At 46.3% G+C, this 24,819-nt stretch overlaps 1 protein-coding gene across 6 annotated transcripts in view; it reads right to left on the reverse strand.

The window, feature by feature from the left end:
- SHISAL1 (shisa like 1) overlaps positions 1–19,344 on the reverse strand; it is a 401,371-nt gene extending 382,027 nt beyond the window's left edge. For all 6 annotated transcript variants that reach the window (XR_009556180.1, XR_009556179.1, XM_060253696.1 and 3 more), the window contains exon 1: positions 19,154–19,344. The gene's annotated coding sequence lies outside the window, so the exon portion shown is untranslated. The remainder of the gene's footprint in view (positions 1–19,153) is intronic.
- Between the last annotated feature and the right edge of the window lie 5,475 nt (positions 19,345–24,819).

Below are 24,819 nucleotides of genomic sequence, written 5' to 3' on the forward strand. Positions count from 1 at the left end.
TAAAATTTAAATAGGGAAAAAAATCACTAAAATTCTCTGGAGAAGGGCATTATTAAAATGAGTGTTACAGTCATATCTATCTTACAGGGTTGATGAGAAAATGCCGCTTATTCTGTGAAGCTATTTCAACACCATTAAATTTTGCGCAACTTCGCACAAACCTATTTCCATTTCACTTTTTTCTCATCCCCTTTTAAATGTGGGGTCAGCTTCAATGATGGCTTTAGACCAGGCGACCCAGATCCAGGGGAACAGGATGATGTGGCTCTTTCAGTTGTAAGGGGGAGGGAGGAGTGTGAGCTGCCCAGTTGGATAGAAACTATTTCATTTCACTTCACTTCATTTTATTCGATTTATATCCCGCCCTCCCAACCGAGGCGGCTCAGGACAGCTACCACTAGAAAGAAATTAAAATTGCACACAATTTAGGACCTGCTTCTCGACAGAGCCGATCCTCAGTGGAACAGGCTTCCTTGGGAGGTGGTGGGCTCTCCTTCCTTGGAGGTTTTAAAATAGAGGCTACATCAGGGGTGTCAAATTCATTTGTTATGAGGGCCGGATCTGACATAAATGAGCCCTTGTCGGGCCAGGCCATGTGTGTCATAAAATGTAATGCCAGGTATCAGACATCTAAACTTTATAAAGGACACAGACAAACGAAATTAAAGATTTTTTAAAAAAAATTAAAATAAGCATAAAAGATTAGTGCTCTTGCAATAGTTTGTTTATTTAACAGTTTCTGATAAGTGACACCTCTTGCTCTGAATTATTGCATCAAAATGTCTGTGCTGTAGTAATCTTGAGTATGCTGTTCAGGTGTTGTTCAGGTGTGTAAATTGCAACCCTACTTTTGATTACAGAAATCTCATGGTCAATGCTTTGAGCCTAAGGCCCAGGGGAAAACATGAAAGGGCTGGACACTGCAAGTTTTTGTACATAAGTTGCTTCCTGTGCTGGTCAGACAATGGAGAAAATAGAGGCTTGGCTCTGTAGCTCCTGTGCGATTGAGCAAGCCTGGCAAAACAAGCTGTGACGCAAAAGGAAACGAGAGAGACAAGGAAGCAGATGACAGTGAGTTGCTCACGGGCCTACAACTCCCATCAGCCCCAGCCATCAGCCATGCTGGCTGGGGCTGATGGGAGTTGAGGCAAAAAGCATCTGGAGAGCTACCGTTGACCACCCCTGCTGTATATTATGTAGATTATTCTTTATTTCGTGATTGCTGATATGCCAATAAAGGTATACGATATGGTTAATGTTGGGCTGGAGGCATGCAACGTGGTAAGGGCAGATAACATGGGGAGACACTAAGCCACTAAATTCCCTCCCCCACATCCACCAGCAAAGCTGTTTCCAACTACAAGAACACCCTCTTCCTCCAAAACACGTGATCCTCCAGTGCTTATATACACCCCCCCTAAAAAAAAATTGGGATGACTATTATTGGCAAGTGGTGTTGTCTATCAAGCTTGGGGGCGGTATCTCTATTTGTGTTGTTAGGGCTGAGAAATACCACCCCCACCATCATCTGTATGCAAAAGTTTCTGAGTAGGACTTCTTCTTGGAGTGCTTCTGAGCCACAGCAAAAAGCTCAGAGAGGTCTGTGAAGAGCATGCAATTCCTGAGCCATGCCCCCCAAGCTTTGAACTGGGCAACTTCAGCCTGGACCTCCAAGTCTGAACCAGTTCGTGCCCATCCCTACTATATGCACATACATGCTGAGAGAGAGACAGAAGTCTGTCCAACAACTGAATTTTAAAAAATTGTTGCCAATCTCTACATGTTTGACCGAGAAGAAAATGTTATAAGGCAGAAAAGGTTAATATGCAGGCAGCTCCAGGTATAGTCTTTCTGGGCTGGGAAAACCTGAGACCCACTACAGTCAGAGTAACACTGCGGGGCAATGCTCCGACTCAATATAACAAAAGCATCATACGTACACAGTGCAAGGCACAGTAACATGGGAAGAAGCCACATTAAATTCAGAGGGAAATTCTTCTGAATAAAGATGCGTAATCTACTGGTGGCGCAAAGTGCTATCAAATGACAGCAAATTTAAGGCAACCTCATGGGGTTTTCAAGGCAAGAGCCATTAAAAGGTAGCCTGCCCTAGCTTGCCTCTTCATAGCAGCCCTGGACTTCCTTGGCGGTCTCCCATCCAAATACTAACCAGAGCTGACCCTGCTTATCTTCTGAGATCTGATGAGCTCAGGCCAGCCTAGTCATCCTGGTCAGGCTGCATAATCTATTACGTAGCGCCAGGGGTGAAATTCTAACAGGAGCTCCTTTGCATATTAGGCCACACACCCCTGATGTAGCCAATCCTCCAAGAGCTTACAATGCTCTTTTTTGTAAATAAAATGTGTAGTGTTGTGTGTTGTTGTTGTAAACTCTTGGGAGGATTGGCTACATCCGGGGTGTGTGGCCTAATATGCAAAGGAGCTCCTGCTAGATTTCCACCCCTGCGCAACACTAAAGAACACCACAGTCATTGAGTATGGAAAAGTTTTCCAGTAGGAAATCAGTAACAAATCTGATTTCGGTATTTAAAGAGAACAACCTGCTAGACTGCACAAACACTTGGACAAATGGGTTGCTTCTTATGGTGGCCCTAGATAAGAAGCAGCGGGATCACGAGGAGCAGTCTACACAATCAGCCAGTGTGACTCTCTGAATCAACCCAGCTCTACCAGGAAGTAGCTCAGGACACCCACTAGCTCCAGCGCCCTGCACCTGAAAGAGCAACAAATGACACCAGGTAGTGGCACATGAATGGTTACAATGCCCAGACAGAGGGAACGGTCTACATTGGAGCTGGCTCAAGCCTTTTTGCTGATAACCTACTAGAAACTGCTATCATCAGAAAGCGGCCAACAACACTCCATCTTATAAATTTTTAGATGGAATTGAAGCTATCGGGGGCAGGGAGGCACTAGATGCAAATGGAATAAAGCATTAAGATTCAAGTTTAGAAAGTGCATGTTAAAGAAACAGTATGAGAGACGTGAAGAAAGCGCATGACCCTTGGAACATCCGTGTCTACAGGGCCAAAATCATCACTAACGCATACAATTAATGCAGATGGGGAGGGGTGAAAAAGAAGGTAGGTCAGAAAAATCTACAACAGGCCTCCACAAATAGGATGAGGCACTAGGCCTCATCCTATACAAACCTCCCCGCTCATTCCGACTGTCCTCATAGGCCCCGCTTCAGTTGCTCCCATCATCTGAGGTTAGACAAGCAGCAACACGAGAAAGAGCCTTCCTGTTGTGGCATCAAAGCTATGGAACTTCCCCTTCTATCCATATCTGGCATGCTACAGTTATTGGCTTTTCTTGTAGTGTTTCTTGCTTTATGTGTTAATTGAATTTTATATTTTAACTATATTTTAATTGTTTTAATGTTTTCAAAGAATTTAAATTTAAAGAATTAAATGACAAATAAGGCTTGATCAATCTCAGCCCTTCTGGAAGGTTTGGCCAACCCCAGCAGGAAACAAAACTGAACGGACCACAGCTTTATTTGTTCCGCTTGAGCAAACTAAACAGCTTTTTGCCCAAAGTCCAAAATTCGAAGTCCCCTTATGGATGACACTGCTCAGGTCAAGTTCACTACACAAGTGGTGTTTACCCTTCTGATCTTGCCTCTGCCTCCTTCCCAGCTCCCCTTGGGAGCTGCCTCTCTGGGCAACCCTAGAGGAGAAGTCTATGATTATATGTGAAGTTGAAGTCTGGAGCCTCACTATCACCGTTTTCACACACAGCTCACCTCACAGTCACAATCCTGTTCCCTCTGCAGCATCTGGTCGGATTTCCCACCATCTGCACTGAAGTTACAGGAAGTGCCGCAGCTTTTGCGTAGCAAACGTAAACCGCTAAAACCCAGTTTGCGTTTGCTACGCAAAAGCCGCGGCACTTCCTGTAACTCCGGCACAGATGGTGGGAAATCCGACAGACGCTATGGAGGGAACAGGATTGTGACTGCGAGGTAAGCTGTGTGCGAAAACGGTCTATGATTCCCAAGTTCCAGCTTAAAGACTTAAAGGTCATACCAGTGCAACTCCCCTCTCCCTCCAAGTATAAATTATCCTCCCCCTCAAACTTCTGTACACAATTTAATTTACTGAGAAAGCATCAGAATTAACATTTAAAACTGAAATTGCCATTTTCCACTGATCTGGTGAGTTTTCAAAAATACATATTTGCTTTTAAACAGCTGGAAGTTGGGTAAAATAGGGTGGGGTGAGAAAATCAGCAGTGGTGACTGGGTTGGGGGCTTAGCCTCTATATTCAAAGATCCTACTGAAGTCTCTGTTCAAAGGCACCTTGCTCCTCAATTAGTGGAGATAGTGGACAGACAGGAAGCTTGCACTGAAGGAAATGTACCCCTTTTGCATGGGCTCAGAGATAATGGTTCCCTCCAGGACTTGGTGATAGCGATAAAAGCAAGTTCTTGGACCCTACTGAGGTCTTGGTACAAATTACAAAACATGCAATTATTTCCAGAGACAAATTCCAGAAGCAGAGATTGAAATCAAAGAAAACAAAGTAGTTTTCTTGTAGCTCATTTTTCTATTTCTTCTTCTATACGCCATCTCATCTTGCATGTAGCCTACTGATTTTTAATTTTGTTTGGGGGTGGGATTGCAGACTTTATTATTAAGTACATCATATTAAGTTTGTGGGGAAAGAGGCATTTGTGAATTTCCTGCACTGTGCAGGGGGTTGGACTAGATAACCCTGGAGGTCCCTTCCAACTCATAAGAACATAAAAGAAGCCATGTTGGATCAGGTCAATGGCCCATCCAGTCCAACAGTAGGTGTCACACAGTGACCAAAAAAACCAGGTTCCATCAGGAGGTCCATCAGTGGGGCCAGGACACTATAAATCCTCACACTGCTGCCCCTCCCAAGCACCAAGAATACAGAGCATCACTTGCCCTAGACAGAGAGTTCCAACAATACGCTATGGCTAATAGCCATGATGGATTTCTACTCCATATGTTTATCCAATCCCCTCTTGAAGCTGGCTATGCCTGTAGCCGCCGCCACCTCTGATTCTATAATAATAATATATACCAAAGCTCTGTGATTACAAAGAAAAGAACGAAAGATTTTTCACCTAGTTTTCTCTGTGGTTCCCACACTGAATTTTTAACCTAGGATTTTTCCTGCCTTGCTAGAGAAAACACCACCCACAACTGCCAATGTGTCCAAAGTAAGAAGAATCATTAGTAACAGAAGGCATAATCTCCACGATTGTAAGATCCACCTCTGCACAGTCCCAAAATGTCCCTGTCATCCCACTTCAATCAATTAAAGATCAGACTGGTCTCCAGAGAGGCCACAGAACAAAACAAAAATGTAATACTAATAAAAAAAACCTAGCTCAGCAGCACCAGTGTAGATGCGGCTTTGCCTTTCACCAACCACAAGGGAATAATTCAGGATCATCTCAGCTAATCCTCCCTTTGACAGGTCGACTGCCCAGTGGTGCTAGAAAGTGCCATCAAGTCCCAGCTGACTGATGGTGACCCTGTGGGGTTTTCAAAGCCAGGGACGTTTCAGAGGTGATGTGGCACTGCCTGCCTCTGCGCCATACCCCGGGTATTCCTTGAAGGCCTCCCATCCAACTATTAGCCAGGACCAACCCTGCTTAGCTTTGAAGATCTGACAAGATCAGGCTAGCCTGAGTCATCCAGGTCAGGACTCCTTTTCAGCAGAGACTCGAAATAACTCTTAAATTCATTTACTTCCAACATTTATCAAGGTTTGTAAAGAGCTGTAATAGTATCATTCAGGTGAGAGCAATAATCACCTTCCAGCCATCATTGAGTTGTCAGGGTCATCTAGTTCAACCCCAAGCACAATGCAGAAAATTCACAAATACCTCCCACACACACATACCCAGTGACCCCTGCTCCATGCCCAGAAGATAGCAAAAACTCTCCAGGATCCTTGGCCAAACACCCCAAAGTGGTGATCAGCATTTCCCTGGGTGTATGAGAAGGGGCCCAAAGAACTATGCACCAGGGATGGACACCAGGGATGATCCACAAATGTATCAATTGGGCTAATTTGAACCAGTTTGGTCCTTGGTAGATTGTTTGTTTTGTTTTTGCAGTTTGTTTTCCCTGACAGCCTGGTATTAATTCAATCAATTCCTAGGCAATGCTGGGGGTGGACTTCTGGGAACCCTAGAAACGCCCATAGCAGTTGTTCATAGCTTGATTGGCAGCTCTGTGAGCCAATCACAGAGCTCCCATTCTGCTCTATAGGAGCAGACCCCCTGACTCAGCTGCTTTCATCTTGCAGCACAAAGTGAAGAGTTAGTTGTTGTGAGAGCTGAAACTAAGCTTTCCTGGGGGGCCCTGCTTGGGACCAGGCGGGCTATAACTTGGGCATTCCAGATCGAATCTTTGCCAAACTTGGAGGGTGGATGGAGGAGAGCCTGCTGAAGACTCCTGGTGAATTTTACACCACCTGAACCAAATGTACCAACAAACCACGAGCCAGTTTGGGCAACCAAATGAACCATGAACCAACTGAGCCACCATTTTCCCAGTTTATGCCCATCCCTACTAAGCACTGATGCAACCCTTCCTAACCTCCTTCTCATGATCTGTCTAAAGTCACAGAATTAGCACTGCTGTCCAATGGCCATCTAGGCTCTGTTTGAAAACTTCCAAAGGAAAGCCCACCACCTCCTAAGGAAGTCTGTTCTACTGAGGAACTGCTCTAAATGTCAGGAAGTTCAAACAGCCTAACAATCAGGGAAGTTTTACACAAGCTGAAGAGAGGGAGGGGTCCCCCCAATTTTAAGCCACAAATTGCTAATATAGAAAGATTAATAAAAATGCTTCTGGCTTAGCTTCAGCTAACTTATTTGCAAGGCTGATAATGTAATCTCCAACTTTTGAAGACAACCTTCTTCAAAACCAAATAGGTGCTGAAATAACATGGACCTATTAAGATTTTATCAGTGCAGAATAAAGTTTGAGTCCAATGGCACCTTTAAGACCAGCAAAGTTTTATTCAAGGTATGAGCTTTCACGTGCATATCTGAGGGCGTGCACATGTACAAGAAAGCTTATGCTCAGAATTACATTTTGTTGGTCTGACTGGCTTTGTGCTGCTGCTTCAGGCCAAGACGGCCGCCCACCTGGATCTGTTCTCTCAGTGTACCACAGCAATGCAAACCCCAAGTCGGCTGTAACTGTTTGCCACAAGTACTTAATAACCAAGCTTTCCTATTCTTTATCGTGAAAAGCAGGGCTGTAATTTGGGTCAGAACCAGTGCACAATGGGGCTTCCCCCATTGCCATTCACTGGTCATTTGTGGAAGGCTGCTTCCCCCACCTGGTGTCTGCTTGCCCTCTTCCTAGGGGCTCCAAGGGAGGGGAATGGCAGCGACTCAGACCACCCGGCAAGCACAGATGGAGGGCCGCCCACCACTACCTGTGCCTCTGCTGCCACTGCTGTGCACCACTCTGGGCCATGCCACCGCTACTTGCCAGAGCAGCAGCCAGACCCTCCTGGCCGTACTGCTGCAAAGCAATGTAGGAAGCTACTACAAAGTATGGGTGGAACGTTATCTAGGAAAATTCAACTTCAGAAATTCATCCTGCAAAAGTAAGAAAATTAACATGTTAAACAATGCTCCAGTTGAGCATGCATTTTTACAAAAAAAAAAATACTGCGGTTTTAAAGCTCTAAAGCTTGCTAATGTTAATGCAACTCTAAGCTATTGTTCATTTGGGACAAAACAGCCTACTATTTTGCAAGCACTGAACTCCCAGCAGTTTTGAGATAATGGAAACTGTAGTCCATGAATATCTGGAGGAACACAGTTTGCACATCTCCGGGCTGAAACAGAAAATATTTATCTCTCTTTGTTGTAGGAACTTAATAGCTGAAGTGAAACAGGAGATTTGCCCAAAATAGCAAATGAGTCGCCAGATCTGGGAAAAGGCGAAGCAAGATCTGTGACACCAGATTTGCAACCCATGAGTAAAAGCTGTTCAAGACAGTCAAGCTTTCTCCAGTGTTGTGCACAAAATGTCACAGGAAAGCTGTGGAGAAATATCCTCCACCCTCGAATTCACCTCCAATAATTCAGCTACTGGGTATACCGTATTCATGCAGATCTGCAGATGGCAGAGCATACAGGCATCAGGGATGATGGATTCCCCCAAGCAAACAAGTTCTCAGATATGCAAATAATGGGCTGGAGCCATCTCATACTTTCCTAGCATGTCACACTTCAAGGGAGTCCGACCATAGCCAAGTGGCTGCATTTATTTTTCTTCCTCTTAAGGCAGAAAGACAAGAATGATGGAAGGGGGAGAGGGCAGGAGACTCTCCAATCAGATTCTAAATTTCCAGAAAATGGGAACAAAAGACTGGATTTATACTCTGCCATTCTTACAAAGGGCAAGTTTAGTAACTGGATAATTGACCACATCATTTTTCTGTTTAAAACAGTCGATGGATTATCACCTCTTTAATTGGCCAAAGGAACATGCCCTGACTAATTTATAACAGATATAAGAACTTGTTGATGCAGTTCTTGCATGATTTTAGCAGCTGGGATGGGCAAGGATCCAAGGTACAAGAAGTGGTCTTCACAAGTCCAAGGATCTTGTCAACATCCATCGCAGAAACTAGGTCAAAATGGTCCATACATAAAGCAGGTGGTGTATTAGGCATTTCTTTTGGCAGAACTATATTATGACATCCATAGCAGAGCATATCTCAAGATTATCAGCAAAAAGGGGGGGGAAAATTGTCATAGATAACCATCTGCTCCTGAGACAATAAAGTCTCAGATTCAGGAGTCAATGGATGCCAGTCTGCTTTGAACAACTGAAATGGCTGTGAACGAGCTGATGCAATAGTAGAAGTAACATTTCTTTGCTACCATCACCCCCACTTCATGGGCTTTCCAATGGCCTCTATAGCATAATCTATCTGATGCAGCAGGAGTTCTCTGCCAACATCATTCTAGACCTCTCCCAGCTATGTTCAGGTCACTGAGGTAAACCAGGCGGCCATTACTTTAGACTTTAGACCAGGGGTCCTCAAACTTTTTAAATAGGGGGCCAGTTCACTGTCCCTCAGACTGTTGGAGGGCCGGACTGTTGTGGTGGCTGCCATTACTGTACAAGGCCGCGGGCCGTCAGTTCTCCGTCTTCTGCATCTCTCTCCCTTCCCCACACCACACACCCCAGCCTGGGAACTCACCTCACCTCGGTATTGCCTCACACTCTGTCTCTGCCGCCTCAGCCCAGTGCCGGAAGTGTGCATTGCTAATGCGAGTTTAGGTCAAACGTCACTTCTGGTCTGATTTTGCCATAACCCGGCGGGCCGCATAAACGTCCTCAGCGGGCCGCATCTGGCCCGCGGGCCGTAGTTTGAGGACCCCTGCTTTAGACTTTAGGCCATGTTTTGTCCCAGGAGTAGAAGTGATTGATGAAGGGCAACCTTGTTAGTAACTTCAGGGAGCTTCACAGTTCACACTTCCTCTGCAGCCTCAAATAAACACATATTTGGAATTCTGAAATCCCCCAGAGCATTCTGGAATCCAGTAGGATCCACAAGCCTCCATGGACAGACCATTTTAACCACCCCCCTTTCCAGAGGTATGTTGGGGCCATTTTCACATTTGTTTTGAGTAGATCTCCAACCCTGAAACCAAACCTTACATCAAAGGCTCACCGCAAAGGATTAAATCCAAGGTTACCCCTCTCTCATACATTGGGCCACTCACAATCTGTGATAAGCCCAAGAAAGGCAAAGAAGCCACAAAATCCTGGGCCAGTCCTCGTGAGGTGTCCTCAGCATGAATCTTGAACTCCTCCAGAATAATAAAACCTGGAGTTTCCAACACCAAGATATGAACCTCTGCCAACTCACAGAGTGGGCCCAGTGGAGAATTTAGCAGCCTGGCAAAGGGGAAATGTAGCAGGAAAGCTTACATTCCTTGAGCGCAATGTTTTGAAGGTTTCGACAGAGCGATAAGATTGTCTCCAGGCTAGCTTGAAGGAACAACTAAGCGGCACCTTAAATGTTGATCCTCCTTGACCTCTGCAGCTTTCAATACCACTGCCACCTGCTTATCCCACAGGTGACACAGGACCAGTAGCATCACCAAGCCACAAGCATGTGCCTTTAAGAGGAGTGCAACCCAATCCAGAAGAGAAGACCCCCCCCCCCAGTCATCTGTGCTAGGGGAGACATAACCTGAGAATGGTCTCCTTAGTAGTGACACCAAAACTGGATTTCCCTCTTCAGGAAGATTCATCTGTCCCCTTCTATCATGGTCTTCTACCAGCGGGTAAAGACTTTTCAGTTATTTCTCAAACACAAACATGCATTAAAACCCCCAAGGCTGGGCTTCAGTTCTCAATAGAAATGCAAATGGGAAAGAACTGGAAAATAATGAGGGGATCCAATGGAAAAATGGGGGATTTGGGGAAGCAAATTCAGTCTCTTTCAGTATGACTGAAATGCTTTTTAGACAAGATTTTAATCATTCAAAATGTGTAAAATGAAAATATTTAATGTATAAGGGCCATAACCAGAATTTTAAAAGTCAGGGTGCTTTTTAAAAAGTTAGTGGGCACCCTTTCCCATCCACATCGGGGCTTGCTGCTTCTCAGAAGTTTTCTGGGGCAAAAGCTGGAGGCTCTGGAAGTGGCCAAGTCAAGGCAGCCAACCCTGAAACACTTTGCAGCCAGCAGCACCATCCATCCCCCCCCTCCCTGGCCCATTCCATGTGGCTTCCTCGGACTAGGCTCTGGCTTCTCCACCTCCCTCCTCTCCGCCTGCTGCTTTTGTTGCCGCAGTGCACTGTGCCCTGCTCAGCTCTCCTAGCTCTGGCAGCTGCTGCTGATGTTTCGCTGGCTCAGCCACGGCAAAACCAACAACAACAAAAATGGCAGCACCCTGGAGGGCCCCCTGAAAGTCAGAGGGCCAGCCTGGAAGTTGGGGGCAGTGCCCCACAGGTCCCTGGTGACTATAGGTCTATACTATAAACATGTACACTGCTGTGGATCAGAGCATCATATCCCTCAGAAAAACACAGCCCTCTGCGAAAAAACGCATGACGAAGAAACCCACACTTCTATGATGGCAAATGGGACAGGGGAGCATTTGGTTACTCTGTCAGCCAGGAAGAAGATGGATTACTTTTAACATCCCAGTTGTAAGTCCTAAAAACCAGTACTGTACAACATGGCATGATTGCCCAAAGGTAGCTTGAAAGGAAGTGTGCAACTCATCCCCCAGGACAGGACTGGTCACACAGAATCCCTCCTTGCTGGGAAGGAAAGAATTAAGCATTCCGTATGTTCAGTATAAGCTGCCCAAGCACTGGGGGATGGGGTGAAACAGGTGACAACACTGTCAAAAGCCCTTTTTTACTTAGAGCCCCAGCGGACTTGTGTCTATTTCTCAAGGCAAGAAATGCTGAGTTATCTCAGTAACAAGCAGAACTGAGCAAGCGTTATGTTTTGCCTTTTATTTCCTAGTCCTCTACATCACCTTTACCATGCTGCTACATATTCCCATGCTTTTGTACTTCTGGTCTGCAGAGGCAGCTTATTAGTAGTAAAGGTATTTTCTTTTTACAAAGATCACAGACTTATGTTTAAAACTCACCCACGCATTTGGCCATTCATTTGGATAGAGATATCGAAACACCTAGATTAGCTAGACGGATTCACCTAGGTTGGGAGGAAGGAGAACAAATATTCCATATGGGTGTACGCACAGAAACCACACTTTCAGTGGATCAGAACACTGGAGAAGTTTACAGGGCACATAAATGTCTGACTGGTGGCTACCCAAAAGACAGTAAAGGTGGTGGTGGGGACTAGTTTCCCCCTCAAGTGGATTCAAGCACCCTGTCAAATACACCGACAACCCCAGCGTCTTGGTTGCTCACAGCCTGGAAGCCGGGAAGGTCAAGGAGCTGTGGGATCAGAATATATACAACATATTTCATGGATATGCTTGCTGTTAAAACATGAAGAATTTGGGCAACAATTACCATGCTACAATGTGTTTGTTGATGGTAATGGTAGACCTACCGTGACTATAAATTGCAGAAAGTCTCAGAACAACCAGCAAATTCCACAGAACAATCAGCACAGTCAACAACCATCTTCCTTATCTTCAAACCCCTTCCAACCCTCCCAGCAATTAACACGGAACAATGGTCATATTCAACAGCCAGTTTCCTTATCACTACCCTTCCAGGAAGCCCCACCAAACAATGGGCACATCCACAAACCAATTGCCCTTTCATCACACCCCCTCCAGCCTAGAAATAGCAGCTCTCCAGCAGCCCTGGCCTCACTCAATGCACAGCAGCCAAGAAGGTCAGAGCGCCTGCTCCGGCTGCAACGCCACTGAGGATGTTCTCCACAGCTGAGAACAAAACGTCTGGAAGGGAAACTTTCTCCAGTAGAACACGGCACTTGAGCCCGAAAGATTCTAAAAACCCTACCATGACTGTTTCTGTCCAAAAACTACATTATCTTTCTTTTATCATTAAATTTGTTTTCTAATTTCAACAGTTAAACTTTATGGCTCTGTAATCACTGAACTCTTTAATAATGTATTATCATTAAGTATATGATAGCATATTAATCATTGCCCAAATTATTCACAAACAACAAACATAAACTTGAAAATACAATGTATGTGTCTACAGTAGGGGTGGCCAACGGTAGCTCTCCAGATTTTTTTTGCTTACAACTCCCATCAGCCCCAGCCAGCACGGCCAATGGCTGGGGCTGATGGGAGTTGTAGGCAAAAAAAATCTGGAGAGCTACCGTTGGCCACCCCTGGTCTACAGTATACGTAAGAATTATGATCTATTGCTGCATATAGTACATAATACTTTCATAATTAAGGCAAGAAAAACCTTGCCTTAAAAGCATTCCATTCATTCCAAAACAGAAAAGGTCATGCTGCCCACTATTTCCTACTTATTGTCAAAAAACACTGGTTTAAAAAAAAAATCCTTTAAAAAACAAGTAAAACCCTTCCAAATAATTTACCTCACATCTCAATTCACAGGTCATTGAATAAAACTAAGTTGGTCTTAAAGGTGCAATTGACTCCTATTTTCCTCTCAGTTCACAGTTGACAACAAAAAGTGCAGACAGGTTAAGATGAGATGGTGAATCTCCCTTCTTGCACAGCCATCCATCAAGTTAAAGATGAGATACAACCACTGTATTTATCTTTCACACAGGCACAACCAAAGAAATTTTAAGTGACACGCAGGAAATCTGTCTCAAAGAATAAATCCTGACTTCTAGTTCAGGGTCCTACCAGTTGGAAAGGAAAGGTCCCCTGTGCAAACACCATTCGTTTCCAACTCTGGGGTGACGTTGCTTTCACAACGTTTTCACGGCAGACTTTTACGGGGTGGTATGCCATTGCCTTCCCCAGTCATCTACACTTTCCCCCCAGCAAGCTGGGTACTCATTTTACCGACCTCGGAAGGATGGAAGGCTGAGTTAACTTGAGCCGGCTACCTGAAAACCCAGCTTCCACCGGGGATCGAACTCAGGTTGTGAGCAGAGCTTAGGACTGCAATACTGCAGCTTTACCACTCTGCGCCACAGGACTCTTATTATGTATTATTATTATTAATAACTTATGCCAGTTACGACTATGTATAAACAGATATAGAAGCAAACAGACATACTTTGAGCCTTCACTCAGGTACCACTTAAAAACAAATTATAAACATGGATTCACAAAATTCAAAATCTCTCACAACTTTGCTGCCAGGCATCCACAAACTACTCGACTGCTGAAAGCTCCAATCTCACAACATCTGTAACAAAAACATAATTCCTAGACTAACTGCAGCCTATACCAGGTCAATAAAGGGAAAACAATACTCTTAAAATGAAGCTTAAATTGATGAACACATACAATAATCTGCACTCTCAAATGGTGACTAAAGGTTAACATTTTGATGGAAAGAGTACATGCCACTTACTCGGATGATAGTTTTCCACATGGCGGGTGGGAGGCAGACAGCTTCATGGTAGAAACACCTGCTTCGTATGCAGAAGAATTCCCGGGGCAGGCAGCAGTATGCTTAAGTAGAAGGATCTCTGGTAGCAAGGCAAGGAATAAGCTTCCCAACTGGCCAGGCAAATCCTGTCCCTTAAGTAAAGGTTTAATGAGTGGAAATGGGCAGCTGAAGCTGCTAAGACAGCATCCTCTGCTAATTGCTTGCAGATCAAACTGATATTAAAAAGACAGCTAGAGGGATCAGTTTAGAAATTAGTGAACCTAGGAGGGAATGATCTGTGGATACCATTCTCAGATTTACTGCTCCTCAAAGTAGACAGTTCTGAGCTTGTCAGATAAGTGGTTCTAACTAGAAATTCTGAAGCCGTAACACACACACACACACACACTTTTGTAAGGAAAAAACCTGGAAGAGGACTGAAGTATCTGTAATATTTACTTTCCTATAAAAACTAAACTTCCTTGGTGATTTAACATCAAATGCCTCATTTATAGCTTGTCTTTCACTTCACTCATTCTAGACACAAATAAAAATCTCAGGAGTCCCCTCACTTCCAATGTTACTTCAATTTTCTTTGGGAAAAGCTGAAATAAGCTCTCAGACTCTTTCACGCTATACCTTTTGAGTCAGGAAAAAACCCTTGTTTTAAGAAGCGTTTCACTCATTCTGAAGGAGGAAATTGGAAAAGTTGAAAAAAGTTCCTTGTGGGGGAGGGAAAGGGGAGACTCCCTCCCCCTACCCCCAGCCTTCACATCTTTTAGTCCCACACGGTATAAGACAGTTCACATGTTCACAGCTGCCACCCTGTGTCCAGTTGCTTTGGAACAGGCCTTTTTAAAAGGAATGGGATTTACTTCTCAGTAGAAATAAATACAATCACACCATCACTGAAACTCCCTTAGAAATCTGTTCTCAGGTTTTTTAAAAAGAACTATCTGCAAACTATACTAAGCAAACCTATATCGAATATCTTATTTTATTCAGTGGGGCTTACTCCCAGGGAAGTTTTCATTGGCTTAGTGTTCTTATCTGCTGAATGGTACACAATCAGGGCAAAAGGGGGTGTTTTTTTAGTGGTATTGTGCTCCCCCCTCCCTTCCCTCTCCTTCTGGCTTCGAAGCTACAAAGACAGAAAGAAACCCCAAAGGCATCCGGAGTTGCTTAGAAAATCAAAATAAAATTGTATGCAGGCTCTTAAAGGCACAACGTAGCAAATCTCTTTGCATTAAGAGGTAATTGCCACTAGTCGGATCACAGAGTGCTTTTATAGACCACTGGCTAAACCACATTTTCATTTAGCTTAGAACACATACAATATATACTGCCGGAGGGTCCATCAGTTTTTAGCTCCTTTCCACAACAAGCACAGATGGAAGAGGAATGGATATCTTTAGGCAACCGCTGCTAGGGAAGAGGTTCACATCTGAGTAGGATATATGACACAGCCTCTTCATCTGCGCAATTATAAAGCCATGCCTAGGCAAAACGATAACCAGACCACTCATACAGTTCACACTGTCATGGAAACAAGTCTCCACTAATGAGTGATGAAAACTGGCAAATGCTGACTGCTCACCTAAGCATACATACACAACAGTAAAAAAACAAAACCCAGAGGCTCTGACATGGGAAATAAAGCATGGCACCCATTCCCCTCAATCGCAAAACGGCATACTTGACACCGGCTCACCCCATTTCTTTTTTTAGTGTCCACAGCTGCGCATTCCTCACACACACACACACACACATATACACAAGGCTTCATTTCATGCAATCCGCCAACAGAGAAAAGTTTCCTAAATCTACCTGTGGGCTGAAAAGCTGGCACCCATAAATCAATTTTAAAATCTGATGGCAAACAAATCCTAATTAATCCAAATCAATCCCCAGCTGTATACAGTTTTCTATTCAATGATTCCTTTTATTCAAGAAAAGACAAATGCTCCATCTGTCCCAGATCCTGACAATTCTACTACTTCTTAGCATCAGGGACTGGAATTGTTCCTCATATTATCCAGGGGTTGTTTTGTAGAAAAATAGGTGGTGGAGCTCATCCAGGGATTGTTATGCAGCTACAATACTATTCAATGGACAACGAGGTGGAACTCTCAGGAGAAGGAGGTGGAACTCTCAGAAAGGTTCAGAAGCTGCGCTCCTGTGAGCTCCCACTGAATCAGAGGCCTGATATTATCTAATTCATATCTATTTTGGAATTAACTGTCATGTAAAGCTGCCCCAAAATGGGAAACAGATGGCCTGTATCTGATACGGAACCAGTGAGTATGGTATCCTAAACTAAACATTCAGCAAAGTTAAATCTGAGACACCCTGAGGAGTCTACATTGATTCCCCACAGGGGAACAGTCTTATGCACGGCTGAACAGATCAGTGACAGACCAGTGGTGAAAGTTCTGGAAATGTCAGGTTTGAAACCCCAGTCAGCCACAGAACCCCTTGAATGGTCTTTTACAAGTCACAGGCTCTCTGCCCAGCCTCAATTCTGGGGATGATGAAAGGAAAGAAACAGGATATCTCTCATATACAACAGATTTGGGTTTTTGGAGAATGGACAGGATATGAGAAAGTTCACTACTGTCCTATTCCCATACAAGCCTCACTCCACCAGCCAGGTGGGCTTTCTCCTTCATTTCCCCTGTGCTGAGTTAACCCCTCCTCATTCTCTCCTTTGGTCAGCTCCTTTCTCCAATACTATTCCCTTCAGCTGCCCTCACAGAAAGAAAGGAAAAGTAGCTACCTCTTCAGCAACTTAAAAGAAGCTGATTCACTGAATGTAATGTTGTCTTGAGAAAAGCCAGACAGATGTAGTTGCTTATTCTATAAACAAGCTCCCTTCCATTTGTTTACCTCCACCTGGTCTTCGTTGTATAAAGGCTCACTGTTATATAAGTACATAATATTGCAATTAGTATAAAATGGACTGTAAAAGTTACATGAATATCAATTTAAAATGTTGACAGAAAGTTATCCTTTATTTTGACTAAGCATATTTTCCTCAGTTCTATCTCACACACACACACCCTTACTCGATTCTTAGTCTTTCCCTGAATTTCAGTTTTTCAAATCTCTAGCCTTTTCATATATGGAGAAATAAGGAAAGTATTCTGCCAAATTACTCAGAAAGAAGTAAACTTTCTCCTGCCTCCTCTAGGCAAATATCCCCAGCATGGGAATAACTGACAAGGACTTGGCACATATCTTTACACTGTATAGTGGTTTATTATTTATTTAGAAAATTTCTATGACACCTCTTCAGAGTCCTGCTCAAGGCTGCTTATAATTAATTCTGTTGTAATCTGTTCAGCTTTCTGGGGATGGGCTATGGCTCAGTAGTAGAGCAAGAAGGTCCCAGGTTCAATCCCCTGCTTCTCCAGTTAAAAGGAGCAGGTAGGAGGAGGTGATGTAAAAGACCTCGGCCTGAGACCCTGGAGAGCTGGAAGGAACAAGGGTCCGATTCAGCTGACAGGCCAGTCTCCAGTGTTCACTGAGACCCTCCTATTTATTTGAAATGTTTAATAACACCATTAAAACCCCCAAACTTGGAACATCTGGCACCTAAATGAGCATTTGAAACCATCAGGTGAGTAGTATCAAGAAGTACATTCCACAGGCAAGGTGCCACCCGTGAAACAGCCTTGAACCCGGCACAGAGAGAAGGGTTTGTGAACAGGACCTCGACTGGTGGGCTGAACATCAGGAGGAGGTATTGCTCCAAGCCCAAAATCAGAGTCCAATCCTAAGCATGTCTACTTAGCATCCTGTTCAAATCTACTGAGGTTGCTACTCCCAGGAAAATGTTAAGATTGCACTTACTTCCTTAAAGATTTAAGTGACCAGCACTGTGAATTGTGCCCAGAAAGAGAGGGGCAGCCCCTGCAGATCTTCCCCTACAGAAGAGAGACCAGATGGCACCCCGGGTGCCCCATTTTGGACCTGCTCAGTCCAGAGTGCATTACAACTATCTAACCTTGACGTGCCCCCTCCCCCAAGGAGGGGGAGCCAAAGAAACTCACCAAATCTTCCCTGCCTCCATTCACAACAACCCTGTGGGGTAGGGCTAGGCTAAGAGCGACTAGCTCAGCGGGGATTTCCACCTGGCTCCCTCGAATCCTTAAGCCGACTGGACGCGCTTTTACAGGCGTTGTGCCGCGCAGGCTGCTCGACGACGCGGCTTCGTCCCCATCCTTACTCCGACGGCGACAGGCCCCCGCCGGAGCCCCACCATCCCGGCCGCCCCCTCCTCGCGCCCCCCAAGGATCCGGCCTCCGGACCGCGCGAGTTGCTCGACGTCTCGCCTCCCCCCCACCCCTCCGCCACCCCCCAACCCCATGCAAACAAAGCGGCGCCTGCCTGCCTCGCCTCCGCGCTTGCGTTGCCAACCTCGGGGTTGCCTGGCTGGAGAGTCCTCGGGGGAGCAGCCTCCCGCCCTCCCCGCCGAGCCTCCACGTCGGCCGAGAGAAGCGGAGCCCGGAGACGGCGGCAGCAACTCCTCCGACCTCATCGGGTCAGCGCGGCGCTCCAAGCCGCCTTCGAGGCGCTCCAGGCGGGGCGGGGCCGGGCAGGGCCGCGCAAGAAGCCGCCGAGCCCGCCCGCCCGCCCGGCCGGCGTGGGCGGGAGCAGCAGCTGCAACCCAGGCGAGGCGAGCCGGGCGCCCCCCAGCTGCAGCCAGCCGCGTCTGGAAAGGCGGCTGCGGGTCTCTCTCCCGCCTCCTCGCCCAGCGCCGTCGGGGAGACCCGCCGCCCAGCCCCAACCTCTTGCAAGCCCGGCTCCCTCCCTCCCTCTCTGGCGGCCACACTGCGGGAGCAGCCAGCCTTGGGCGGCTCCCGGCTGCGGCGGGGAAAGGAAGAGAAGGGAAGGGCGCGGAAGCAGCGGCGCCCGCTGGCCCAGGCCAAGCGGGGGCGGGCTGGCGGGGCGGCCGACGGCGGGAGCCGCAGCCTGTTTACGGGGAAGGCAGAAGCCGCCTCGCCTCCTCCTTCCCTCCCCTCGAGCCCCCTCCCCAGCCCGGCTTCCTGCCCAAGTCTGCGCCCCGCGGGAGGGCAGGAGGGGCCGCCCAGGGGAGACGGGGCTCGCCCACCTGGGAGAAGAGACGCCGGCGAGCCCCCGCGGGAGGCAGCCCGGAGCCGCATCGTTTGCAGCCGGGAAAGAAGAGCCCCGAGCGAGAGAGAGAGAGCGAGCCACCTCCTCCCGGCGGCGCAGCGGCAGGTTCCTCGGGAGGGCGGACCAGCCGGCGCGTCCCGTCGTCAGGCGAAAGCTCCACTCCGCCCGCTCGTGCTGGGGGGGGGGGGGGCGGCCGAGGCCAGCGGGAGGCAGCTCCTGGGTCAGCCCCCGGGGGAAGGAAGCGCGGCCGTCCCCCTTGCCTCAGGAGGAAGTCCCAGGGCTCCCCGGGACAGGAGGACGCGCCAAGCTCCGCGAGGCATTGGTGGGCGGTTGCAGAGGCTCGGCTGCGATTCTGCCCAGGCCTCTTGTCCTGAGGAGGTCTCACTGGGCCCTGGGGCTTCTCTTTCGCCGCAAGCAGGCTCTCTGGAGGCAGTGCAGTAACCTTGGCTCAAGCCAGCTGGCTGCAAGTTGCACCGAGTGCTAGGCTGGCCGGCCTGCCTGTTGGGTGGCAGCCTGAGCCAGCCTTGGAAGGTAGAGCTGTGCACAGGCCAAATTAAAGGCAGGGGCTGCTGCAATCCAGCCCTATCCCCTGCATTTGTGTAAAGTGCCCTCGAGTCTCATTCAACTTAACAGTGACCCATAGGTGTGCCTTGACTCTGCAGAGCAACCCTGGCCTTCCTTGGTGGTTTCCCATCTCACCAAGAACTGGCCGTGCTTAGTTCCCAAGTTCTTAGGAGATCAGGCTAGCCTAGGCCGTCTAAACGGCCACCCCATCCATGCATACTTACTCAGAAGTCAGATCCTCTTGAGTTCAATAGCGAATTGCATAAGAGAGGAAGAGTCTTCCCAAGGGTGTTTTAAGACCAGAAATTGTGCACTTAACTTGGAACTTAACTAGCCGTGGAATTCTGTGGGATCTACATTTCCGCAATACATACAGGAGATACCTGTGATTATTTGCATGCTCACTTGAAAGTAGACTGTTTTGAAACAAGGGGACTTGCTTCTTGGTACATTTAGTTAGGGTTAGGAACATACTGAAATTCAAAAGGAGGAGATGAGTCACTCTTCTGTATTGCAGCCTGATTCTCAGAGGTAAGGACTGCTGCTAAAGAAATAATATGAATCCTGTCAAAAGGGGGAGAGAGGAAACCAGTTTCTGAGTTTTAAAGTTTTCCTATAGCTATAATGGAGTGCCATGATGATGATTATTAAGAATAAATGACTGTTATTTTGAATAAATGATCACCTGGGAATAAGAATAAGCTTATCATAGCAGTGCTTTACACCAGATGGGGTAGCCAAATTCCAAGAGGTAGATGGAAATCTCCTGGGATTTACATCTAGGCAACAGAGATCAATTCACCTGGAGAAAATTGCCACTTTGGAAGGTGGACTCTATGGCATTATACCCCACTGAAGTACCTTCTCTCCCCAAACCCCCTCCTCAGGCTCCACCCCCCAAAACTCCAGGTATTTCCCAACCCAGAGCTGGGAGCCCTAGGTGTCAATCTCATCCTTCCTTTTTGCATTGTATACTCTCCCATATGCCCCCTAGAACCAAGTGTCTATCTTAACTTACATTTAAGAGCGTTGTATAAATAGTGAAGAACAATGAAGAATTTAAGAATCAGTCCTTGTAGATTTTTTTTAAAACTTTCTAAATTACTGTGCTGTACGGTGGCGCAGAGTGGTAAAGCTGCAGTACTGCAGTCGGAGCCCTCTGCTCACAACCTGATTTTGATCCCAGCGGAAGCTGATTCAGGTAGCCGGCTCAAGGTCGACTCAGCCTTCCATCCTTCCGAGGTTGGTAAAATGAGTCCCCAGCTTGCTGGGGGGAAAGTGTAGATGACAGGGCAAGGCAATGGCAAACCACCCTGTAAAAAGTCCGCTGTGAAAATGTTGTGAAAGCAACGTCACCCCAGAGTCGAAAACGAGACTTTACCTTTAGGTAAAACTTCATGGTTATCTACTTTGTGTACGTAAAACTTCATGGTTTCATCAGGAATTCTTGATTTGGGACACCTTTCACTATTCGTTTTAACAGCTTGTTAAACTGTGTTTATTTACTCAGAAGTAAGTCTTTGTGTTCAATCAAGCGTTCGCTCAAATAACCATGGACAGGATTCCAATCTTTGTTTCCATGCTACATATAAGGCATGGTGTCATTTTACTTGCGAATGTATTTGTAATACACAGGCATGTCGTGGACTGCTTGCTAAAAATAAAGCCACAAGGGTAACTCACCAGTCTTACAGAAACTGATTGATAGAGTAGGAAGCATCTTCAGGGTTTCCTGGATGACTCATCTGCCCTTGACCCTTTTCAGCCTGGCTTCAAACTTAGCTATGGTACAGAGATGGCTCTTGCGATGTTGGTGGATAACCTTCCTCTTCTTATGGATGAAGGTCAAGCTTCTCTCCTACTGCTCCTAGATCTGTCTGTGGCCTTTCACATGGTCAACTGTTCAATATTACTGAAGGATATAAAGAGACGGGTGTCCAAGAAGTCACTTTGGAGTGCTGCATACAGAAGGTTTTTGTTCTAACAAGACTGGTTCAGCAACTTGGGCTGTTTCCTGTGATCTACGAGGCTCAGTGCTGCTTAGTAAACATCTCAGACCTTTGGAAACAGGAGTCGTTTTGTAGAAAAATAGGTGGTGGAGCTTCTTGGCATAACTCATTAGCATATGCCACTCCGCCCCCCAGCCAAAAGCAATCCAACACAAAAAAGGAGAGCCCTGAGTGAGCGAGGCCTGCTTGGGCTGGCTGGATCCACATGAAGCCAGCTGGGTGACCTTGGGTCAGTCACAGTTCTTTCAGAACTCTCAGCCCCACCTACCTCACAGGGTGTCTGCTGTGGGGAGAGGAAGGGAAGGTGATTGTATGCCACTTGGAGACACATTCAGGTAGTGAAGAGGGGTATAATACCAACACTTCTGTGTCCATGTTTCAACCTAGGGTTGCCAGGTCCTACCTTCTTGCCAGCAGGAGATGGGAGGGAGCTTTCTAGGGGAGGGCTGAGAAGGAGGAGGAGGTTGGATTTATACCTTGCCATTCACTACCCAAAGGAGTCTCAGATTGGCTTACAATTTCCTTTCCCTCCCTACCACTGACACCCTGTGAGGTAGGTGGGGCTGAGAGAGCTCTCCCAGAGGTGCTCTTGAGCAGAACAGCCTTGAGAGAACTTGTGGCTGACCCAAGGTCACATCAGCAGGTGCAAGTGGAGGAGTGGGGCATCAAAACTGGCTCTCCCAGGTAAGAGTCCATGCACTTAACCACTACACCAAACTGGGGCAACGTTGCCACGTGCAATGTCCCCAGCATGATGATGTCATGCAGAAGTGAAGTCATCACTTTGGGGGCATCATGCAATGACACTGGTATTTTGGGCAAAAACTCTAGGGGTATCATTGAGTTTTGCCCCAAATACCAGACTGTTGCCGTGTGATGTCCTTGGCATGATGACATCACTTCCACATGATCTCATCATGCTAGGGACATCTCGGCGTGTGGTGGCTGTTGGGGCAGGGCTTCACCCCACTGGCCAGGAGCCTACAAAACTGGGATAGCCCCCACACCCACTTCGGGGCTGGCAGCCCTAGTTTCACCATTGTATAATTCACAAGTATTTCTTACATTCAGTGGTGGCGGTGGTAAGTGCCGTCAAGTTTCAGCCAACCGTTTGGAAACCTGGCCAGAGGCTCTGAGGTTCGCAGCAATCCCAAGAAAACAATATGCAAGTAGATCCAGGTTTGCTCACAAGGAGATTTTAATAAATGATCAAACTTCCAGAAATAACAGGTAAACTCCCATCTGCTGGACCTTGCACACACAGCAGACCTAACAACCAGAGATGCCGGTATATAGCTTAACTAAACATTTTATATCCCAATTGCTGGCTACAAGTCAAGAGTATCATCAATCAAAGCTACATCCCAAACACTGAGAAGAGTCAGGCCGTTTCTTGCACCTGGTACCCAGTGGCAGAGAAAAAAAAGTTTCTTAGCTAAGAACTCGGGAAAGTAGTAATAAAAACATGCAGGGAATGCTCTCCTGGGAGCAGCCTGCCAGCCATCTTCCCAGGCAACCTGAGAGCAAGCACTAGCATAGAACTAAAATGGAGTTACAGAGGCTATACACCAATTTGTAGCAACCCCTTGAGTTTTCAAGGCAAGAGACATTCAGAGGTGGTTTGCCATTGCCTGTCTCTGCGTAGCAACCCTGCTCTTCCTTGCTGGTCTCTCATCCAAGTACTAACCGGGGCTGAACCTGCTTAGCTTCCAAGATCTGATGAAATCAGGCTAGTCTGGGCCATTCAGGTTAGAGCCTTGTATTCAGAGATGCTATAAAATGAAATAAATTTCACTGTCCCATATACAGATTCACTGTTTGCTTCCCATTGAAAGGAAATTGACATAATGGATTATCCAGTTGGGCTGGTGACTGGATAACTTTCCTGTCAGGCACATTTCCTGCTAACGGCACATATCTGTTAAGTCACAGCCTCCCCTTCTCTCCCTCCAGCTGACCAGGGAACTAAAACCAGCAGCATGATGGCAAGACAAAAGTCTGATCCAAGCTTCTCTGATTTTGTCCAAAGTAATTAATTGTTGCAGTTGGGTTACATACTACCTATATTATTAAATAGGCATCCTCAAGGTGGCAAGGAAAACCATTAAAAAAAGCTTTTAAAAATACATCTTTAAAAAAACAAATGCACAAACACAAAACAGGAAGAAGGGTCAATGCAGGAATGCCAAACCAAAAGGCTCAGTCTTCACCTGCCAGTGGAAGATGATCACTGAGGGGGACAAAGGCATCTCCCTGGAGAGAGAATCCCATCATTTTGGTGCCACAGTCAAGACTTTTTCCCAAGTGGCTGACCATTCAGCCTTCAATGGTGGGGGTCCCTTATGGGGTGGGTACGTTCATAGAGGAGTGGGCGTTTCCACTGTTGCAGAAAGTGGTTTTTCATGCACAGAGGAAAATGCACTTTCAATGCACTTTGCAGCTGGATTCTACTGTGTGGAATGGCAAAATCTGTTTGGAAAAAGTCACTAAAGTGCATTGAGAGTGGACTGAATATGCATTATCCTGCATGTGTTACGGTAAGCTAAACTGTTAGGGCTTTTTTTTTGTAGCAGGAACTCCTTTGCATATTAGGCCACACATCCCTGATGTAGCCAATCTTCCTAGAGCTTACAGGGTTCTTATTACAGGGTCTACTGGAGGACTGGCTATATCGGGTTTGTGGCCTAATATGCAATGGAGTTCCTGCTACAGAAAACCCGTGACTGTTAGAGTGTGAACCAATATGTTGTTGAGCAACCAGAAAAGAGTTTCATCAGTATGTAACAGTCATTTTGGAGGTGACTCTGATAGTGATATTAGATTTGAGAATAGGGGTGTTAGTTGTGTTAGATTCACTGGTATAGTAGGCCAGTCACCTCTGTCTCGTTTAGCAAAATGCACAAAAGGCTACAGGAAGCAGCAGCTTCTTTCTATGTGCTAGCAAAGTTACACAGAGCCGCCTCAGTTTCAAAACTAATAGAGTTCTTTATTTAGTGAACACCATTCTAGATAGGATAGATGAGAGAGAGGAATAGAATCTAACTAAACGAAATATAATGGATGCAGATAT

Source organism: Heteronotia binoei, chromosome 14 (assembly GCF_032191835.1).
Source record: "Heteronotia binoei isolate CCM8104 ecotype False Entrance Well chromosome 14, APGP_CSIRO_Hbin_v1, whole genome shotgun sequence".
NCBI lineage: Eukaryota > Metazoa > Chordata > Lepidosauria > Squamata > Gekkonidae > Heteronotia > Heteronotia binoei.